The 7,479-nt window shown below is 51.0% G+C and overlaps 1 long non-coding RNA gene across 1 annotated transcript; it reads right to left on the bottom strand.

Annotated features, from left to right (window-relative positions):
* Nucleotides 1–1,111: 1,111 nt before the first annotated feature.
* LOC144367590 (uncharacterized) lies at nt 1,112–7,415 on the bottom strand. Its single transcript, XR_013427151.1, has 2 exons — nt 3,672–7,415; nt 1,112–1,707 (listed from the first exon to the last, which is right to left on the bottom strand). It is a non-coding gene; the product is annotated as an uncharacterized LOC144367590 (long non-coding RNA).
* Between the last annotated feature and the right edge of the window lie 64 nt (nt 7,416–7,479).

A 7,479-nucleotide genomic window follows, 5' to 3' on the forward strand; every position in this document is an offset into this window, starting at 1 on the left:
CTGGGGGACCCAGGACTCGGAGTCTGGGCGCCCCCTGGAGAGGGGCGAGGCCCAGTGCATGGGGACAGCGCCTCCCGGGAGGCCCTGGACACCGCGCTGACCACGGGCCAGGCTGGGCTGGGTACAGGTCGGAGCCCTTTCCGGGGTGTGGGGAGCCCCCCACAGACGACCGCGGGCCTCCCTGGACTGCGCTCAGCCCCTCCAGGCACCGGCCACAGCCTCCTGCCCCTGCAGGGCGGGCGCGGACACTGCCATCTGTCGGCGAGCGGAGGGTGGGAGCGAGGGCCGAGCAGTCTCCCGGGGCCACCAACCTCCGCCCTGCTCCGGTGGCAGCCGCGTGGGCGCCCCCTGCAGCAGGCGGGGACCTCCCGAGGCGATGTCCTGCAGGCATCCAAGCGGTGAGCTAGGGACACACACACTCACACACACACTCACACTCACACACACTCACACTCACCTCGCTCAAACAGGAAAGTCGGGAAATCCAGAAGGACGCTGCTGGCCTTCAATTCGGCATCCGTGTCACTTCGTGTCACCCAGAAACTATATTGCACCCCACCCGCGGCAGAGCTCTGGTTCTGCGTCAGGCTCAGGTGTGTTTTTGGTGCTTCGAGCCCTGGCCTCGCTGGCGTCCAGTGATGCAGCCATCTCATGAAGATACCTGCAGATCCCTGAGCACATGCGTGCTCACACAGACGCGCACACACACGCACACTCGCCTACTCACACACACATACATGCACACCTGTGCCCCCCGATGCTTTGCTCGCAACAGTGAAGACAAATGGAACTGACCAGCTGTCCTGGGGAGAAGGAAGCTGCTGGCACCTAAGGACACAGTGCAGCATAAAAAGACGGAGGCCAGGCCTGGATCTGATGATAGGCAAAGCTTTGCGGGATGTGAGAAGTGAAGGAGCAGAGCCAGAGCCCGTGCAGCAGGAGCGCCTGGGAGAGCCGCGGTTGTAGGCACACTACTGGGGGGACTCCCGGTGACAGGACTTTGGACCCAGCAGGAGTGGAGAGGGTGGGTGGGGCACCAAGAAAGATTTCTTTTTCAATCAAAGTCTTCCATACAATTTCATATGCGCTCTTATAACATGAACACGTAATATCCATGTATTATTTATTTGTAAAGTTTAGAATTTTATTCCTCAAACAACATAAAAGCCAATATGTATAAATCTTTGTTCTAATGCTGCCTGTATAACCCACAGACATCAGTGTGTGTGTGAGTGTGAGTGTGTGTGTGTGACTAAGGGCCTTCCACTGCTGGTCAGGATTGAGTGAGCAAGGATAAACTTTACCCTCCTGTATGACACAACTCCAAAAATGTTCCATGTACGTAAAACAATGACTTGTGAGGTTCTGGACATCGAGCCACAAGGGAAAGTGACCTGGGAGGAGAGTCCTGTGACTGCCCAGTGGACGGCCTGGAGAAGGCGTCCAGGCTGAGGCACGGGAAGAGCCAGCAGCATCCACTGTCCTTCTTGAGCTCAGGAGACGGAGCTGGGAAGGTGGAGCTTCCGCATGGCCAGAGTGTGCACGGAGCATGCGCATGGAGCTCTGCCCAGGGTGCCCTCAGGCTTCGTTAGGCTGAGCACTGAGCAGAGCACAGGAGTGAGCAAACACTCACCTGAAAGGACTCCTGGTGCATCCCCAGAGCTCACACGGGCTGCAGGTGGTGCCTGATCCCACAGTCGTCTGCATCTACCGCAGTAGAAAACCTCAGTTTATTTTGCATCAAGTCAAATACCTAGATGGATTTTGCCTCAATATTAGGGCCAAATTAGCTCTAGTCTTATGCCACTCTGATCCCATATAACACAGCTTAAAAGTCAGTCCCAAGACAGGTGCCGTGGGACTTGCCTGTCATCTCAGCAGCATGGGAGGCTGACACAGGAGGATCACTGAGTTCAGAGCCAGCCTCAGCAACAGTGAGGCACTAAGCAGCTCAGTGAGACCCCGTCTCTAAATAAAATACAAAATAGGGCTGGGGATGTGGCTCAGTGGTCAAGAGTCCCTGAATTCAATCCCTACCCCCAACCCCCTCAGAACTTAGTTCCAAAAAGTTTTTTTTTTTTTTTTTTTAATAAAGTTTTGGGGCTGGGGCTGGGGCTCAGTGGCAGAGCGTTTGCTTCCCTTGTGTGAGGCACTGGGTTCGATCCTCAGCACCATAAAAATAAATAAAACAAAGATATTGTGTCCATCTACAACTTCAAAAAATATTATTTTAAATAATACAGTTTCTAAGTAAATTATCTGAGTCTTAGAAAATGATCAAAATATTTGTTAAAGTACAAAATTTTTCAGTACTCAAAAAGGTCAAATTCACAATGTCTGGCGTCCAATAAAAAAAAATTCAGCAAGTATGCAGAGAAGCAGGAAAAAATAACCCATAATGAGGGCTCAATCGAAACCAAAGCAGAATAACACCGATAGTGGAAATAGTAGGCAAGGGCACTTTAAAACTTGTCATAACTCAAGAAGTTAGAGGAAAGAGTGACACACTAAGGCAAGACAAGGAGGATATTTTTGCTGGGTCCTAAGGAAGTTCTCCTAAACTTAAATTTTGTTTCCACTGCCAAATTTCCTTATCATAGATAGGGGAACATCTCCACCTACTGGCCAAATTGGGGAACTTCCGGCACCTTCTGCAAGTCTCTAATGACTAGTTGACCACTTGCACCTGTTTAAAATGCCCCTGTACTGCTGAATGGGCAGCTATTATTTATTTAAACCAAGCTGACCTCGGTTCTAGTCTTGTTCCTTCCAATAATCTACTGTGTGATTGGCACAACTTTCTTCGCCTTGGCCTCAGTTTCTGGTCTCTACCTTTCTAACCTAGAACCCTAAATTTATTTAGACACAATGAATGTTAGGTCTGCACTCTGGGGATGCTGTGCAGGTGTTAATGAACCCCTGGAAACCACCTGAAACAACTGCTGCTGTTATCCCTGTTTTGCAGCGGAGCAGAATGAGAGCAAGGCGAAGTAGCTTGCCCCACCCTCTCAGCTCATGAGAAGTGAGGTCAAATTTGCCCACCTTTGTGTCTCGGTAAACCCCTGTGTAGCCTACCCTATTCTGTGGTCCCGTTGCTGCCCAGACCCCACTTCCTGTCCGAGGTGTGCAGGGCGGGGCACAGGCGTGTGTATTCTGAGAACTCCCCGGGTGATGGTAATGAGCAGCTGGGCTGAGACAGTGTACACAGGTGTTCTAAAAGTGCACACTGAAGCTTTAATAATTTCAGAAGTATAAATGTATTTAACAATTAAGAGTTTGCTTTTTGAGTGCTTTTAGGTGTGTGGAAAAGCTGAGCCCCTTCCATTTCCCCATCACTGGCTCATTTGCCCCCCTGGGTGAACCACGTGGGCACACTCTTACCTACTGATGTGCATGGTTTACATTGGGGGCTGCTCTGGGTGTTGTAGTCTGTGGGAGCTGACAAATGTAGAAGACATGTGTCCCCCACAGGGTCAAGCACAGTGATTTCACTGTCCTAAAAATCCCCCGGGCTCCCCCACTCACCCCCACCCCACCCCGACTCCTAGCAACCACATTTTACTCTCCATCATTTTCTAACTTATTTAAATCATTTTTCAATTTAAGTCCTTCACGTGTCGTTTGTACACTTAGAACAATGAAGACACATCTGTTGTTTCAGTCTTACTCACCATCTTACAGTGACGGGGAGATGAGGCTGCACACCTGGGAAAGTTTTCAGGAAAGAGGTTTCCTTAAGTGGATGTTCCAGAGGGGCTCATCCCAGAACCCTGAGTCTGGAAACTCTTTCAGATGTGTGCTCAGTGGGTGGGCGAACGACAGTGGGTGAGCACAGAACAGTGACTCTTTGTCCCATATTTTAGGTCTGACAGAGGTTTCATGAGTTTTATGGAAAAAGAGACCTGACTTTTGCACAGCAAACTCCCCTGAGACAGTCTACCATGACTTTTGTCTGCAAATCTGGCATTTACCAAAAAAGAAACAAACTTCAAATCACAATGCTCTCTGCAGAATCCTGCTGACGTTCTTTGTAGAGATCTTGCTGACAAGAAGTTCAACTATGGTTCCTGGAGAAGCTTGATTATGGTAAAGGTCTTTGGGGGACTACTTCAAAACCAAAGAGACTGAAATTCATAAAATAATTTAGCGTTTCAAATTCATGAACCTAAGTAAGTGTAAAGGAAATTTGCACGAAATTCCAGTGCTGGTTTTTGTTTTGTTCCTAGCAGTCATACTTTGGAAGTTGTCAGGATAGAAAAGTATGCCCAGGCTTTTGGAACACACTGTATTCAGGAAAAGGGAAAGCAGTCGATTGCACAGGCCAGGAACGGCGTCCATGAGGAGAGGCTGCTGAGACCCGAGTCATGGAGGACTGGACAATGCTGGATGAGCAACACCCGCCCGGGTTGGACACTCCTGGCAAACAGGCCCGCATGAGCAACAGAGGAAGGACTAGAGGGCCTGGGAAGGCCGGCTGTCCAGCGGGCAGGGCTTAGTGTTCATCCGGCCTGTGCAAGACATGAAGCTGGAATGACTCATGAAGACCACTGAAGGTCATGATGGAAAGCAGACTCTTTCCTGGGGCCACAGGAGCCATGGAAGGTTAGTGGGCAAGAGAATGGGGCTGGTTTGTGGGGGACAGGATGGAAGATGGGTGGGAGATTCACATGCCACCCGTATCTGGGGCTCCTCTGACCCGGCTTGTGAAACTGCACTTCCTGTGCCTCTGGGGCGTGCTCGTGGGGCTGACTCTGGCTGATACACCGTGAGCGGGCGTCTAGGCACTGTTTCTGGGTGGCGCGTGGAAAACCAGTCAGACCTTCCAGACAACTCCCTGCTCAAGGGAGCCACAGAGCAAGCCCTGAAACCAGAAGATCCATGAGAAGTAAGGAGCAATTTGGTTTAAACCACTCATGTCACCTTGACTTGTTGTCAAATAGTTGGTAGCTGATACAGGGGAAATGGAGAAATTAAGGCCAATGGATACTCAGGTCTGTGGCTTGAGCTCTTAGCGCAGGGAGTGCCATTTGCGCAGATAAGAAACCAGAAGCAGGAACTGATTGAGCAGTTGAGGACGCTGGATATGCTTGTGGGAAAATCATAACAAAACCCAACAGTGTGGGTCAGGACAGTCGGGTCTGAACTGAGAAGCAGAGGCGGGAGGTAGAGACGAGGAAGGATCACATTGGACGACAGATGATGTGGTGGACATGAAACCACCCACAGCAGGGCCTCGGGGCATTGCTTTGAGTGGCCCTTGAACTTGAGTAAATATGATCACTCTCCAGTGAGAGTCACTCGAGGATCCCTGGGCCAGCCCTTCTCACTCGCGAGGTGGGGAATTCTGTTTACCTCGCTTCTGCCCTTCTGCTCCCATCAACAAGGGTGGAAAATTCCATCCCAAGTGGGACAGGGGTTTGGCTGGGGAGAGGGGAGACCTAGAGCGAGGCTGGGGTGCATTTCCTCTTGTACTTTTCGGGGTGGAATACTCAACCATTTTTCCAGCCTGGGGGGGGAGGGGGGTGGAGGAGTGAGGAGCAAGGGACAGGCTGAAAAACCTCAGGCGTTTCTTCCCTGTCACTGTGCACAGTCCTACCGAGTGGGAGGGCCCCTGCCATGGAAGCACAAAGAGAGATGGAAGGTGGTGTCTCTGCTGGAAACAGCCAGAGGAACTTGTGGGGAAGTGTCTGAGGGCAGCAGGAAGAACCTGAACAGGCCATCTCTGGCAGAAGGAAAAGACCCTGTGGTCAGAATTCCAGAGGGTGGTGGGACCCTCGGTAGGCCTCTCAACCTCTGCAAGCCTCTCTTTGGTAAGCACGTGGCCTGCCCGCGGGGCCTGTGTTAAGTGCCCAGGCCCTGTGTGAAGCTTCCTGGAATCCAGGCTCTGCAAGCCCAGGAGCACTTCTGTGTCACCAGCAAAATGGAGCTGGTAACACAAAAATTCTCCCGACCCGCCAGGAGAATCACCCCTGCCCTCCAGGCTCACTGACACTGTGGGCTCCACTGGAAACACACCTGCCACCCTCCCCCAACCTGCCCCTGCTGGTGTCTTCAGGCTCTTAGATGACGTGGCTCCACCCCTGTCACCCTAGTCCTCTTCTGCATACCCCTAATCATACTGTAATGACACGATTAGTTATCTGTTGTCCCAACGAGACGACAGGGGCCGAGTCCTCTGGAAGCACAGACCAACCATGCAGGCTCTGGAGGCAGACAGCGGGGGCTCTTCTCCCTGAGCCCCTCTCTCCCACTACCACTCATGGGACATCAGGAAAGTAGCTCTGTCTTAAACCTCAGTTTCCGCTTCCCAAAATGGAGTCGGGGACCCTGTAGATAGGGTTATTGAAATGAATGCATTAGGTAATTCACATTCAAAACACACCCACAATAGGTGGCAAATACTGTGTTCAAAAAAAAGGCGGGCTACAACTTTGGTGGTGATAGGTGACATTGCTATTTGACAAATGAGTATCTCTATTCTTAGTGCCCAGGGCTGGTGAGGTTTGTGCATTCATTAACATTTGTGCCAAACCTGCAAGTAATGATCCTCCAACAGCCACAGGCACACAGAGGTCTGTTTCCAAACACTGCCTTCCACTGAGAGCAACCAGGCGCCCTGGGAAAATAACTGCAGCGAGAGCCGCGGGAGAGCCCGGGACACGTGCCTGTCAGAAAGCAAGAACAGGGGCTGGGGATGTGGCTCAAGTGGTAGCACGCTGGCCTGGCATGCGTGCGGCCCGGGTTCGATCCTCAGCACCACATACCAACAAAGATGTTGTGTCCGCCAAAAACTAAAAAATAAATATTAAAAATTCTCTCTCTCTCTCCTCTCTCACTCTCTCTTTAAAAAAAAAAAAAAAAAAAAAAAGAAAGCAAGAACAGACTCCCTGAGGTTGGGTCAGCGACGGCAGGACACGGGGGTGGGCTCGAAAAGGCTTCACTGGACAAATATGCTGTATTGGGGGAAGGGTTGGTGATCGTCCATAGTTAAGTCTTTAGGAACAGGAAGTTCTTCTTTAAAAGGAATGCCAGTTAATAACCACCCAGATAATAACAGGACTGGGGAAAATCACAAAGACCAACATAACTGAGCAGGTGATGATGCTAAATGGAGGGAGAGGGGAAAAAAGTCGATAGAAAAGCGGATAATCAGACCATCCCAGGGCACACCCCCGTCCTCATTACATTCGGTTCCATTTACTGCAGAAATTGGGCAGAACCTCCTTTTACCATGTGACCACGCTCCACGTTACCAACGAAGGAACAAAGATGTGCACCAAGTGTACAACTGCAAGCACACAACGTGCGGTTGTCGACTGAATCCAGGATGCGGGCGTCAAAGGAGCTTCTTTGGAACAATCGAGGAAACCTGCCTGCAGACTGCCTATTAACCACATCGACCTCTTGGGCATGGAAACAGAACTGAGGTCAGGTTACGGCAAAGCCTGGGTTCTCAGGACACCGGTCGAAGTGACGACG

This window comes from Ictidomys tridecemlineatus, chromosome 10 (assembly GCF_052094955.1).
Source record: "Ictidomys tridecemlineatus isolate mIctTri1 chromosome 10, mIctTri1.hap1, whole genome shotgun sequence".
In the NCBI taxonomy this organism is placed as follows: Eukaryota; Metazoa; Chordata; class Mammalia; order Rodentia; family Sciuridae; genus Ictidomys; species Ictidomys tridecemlineatus.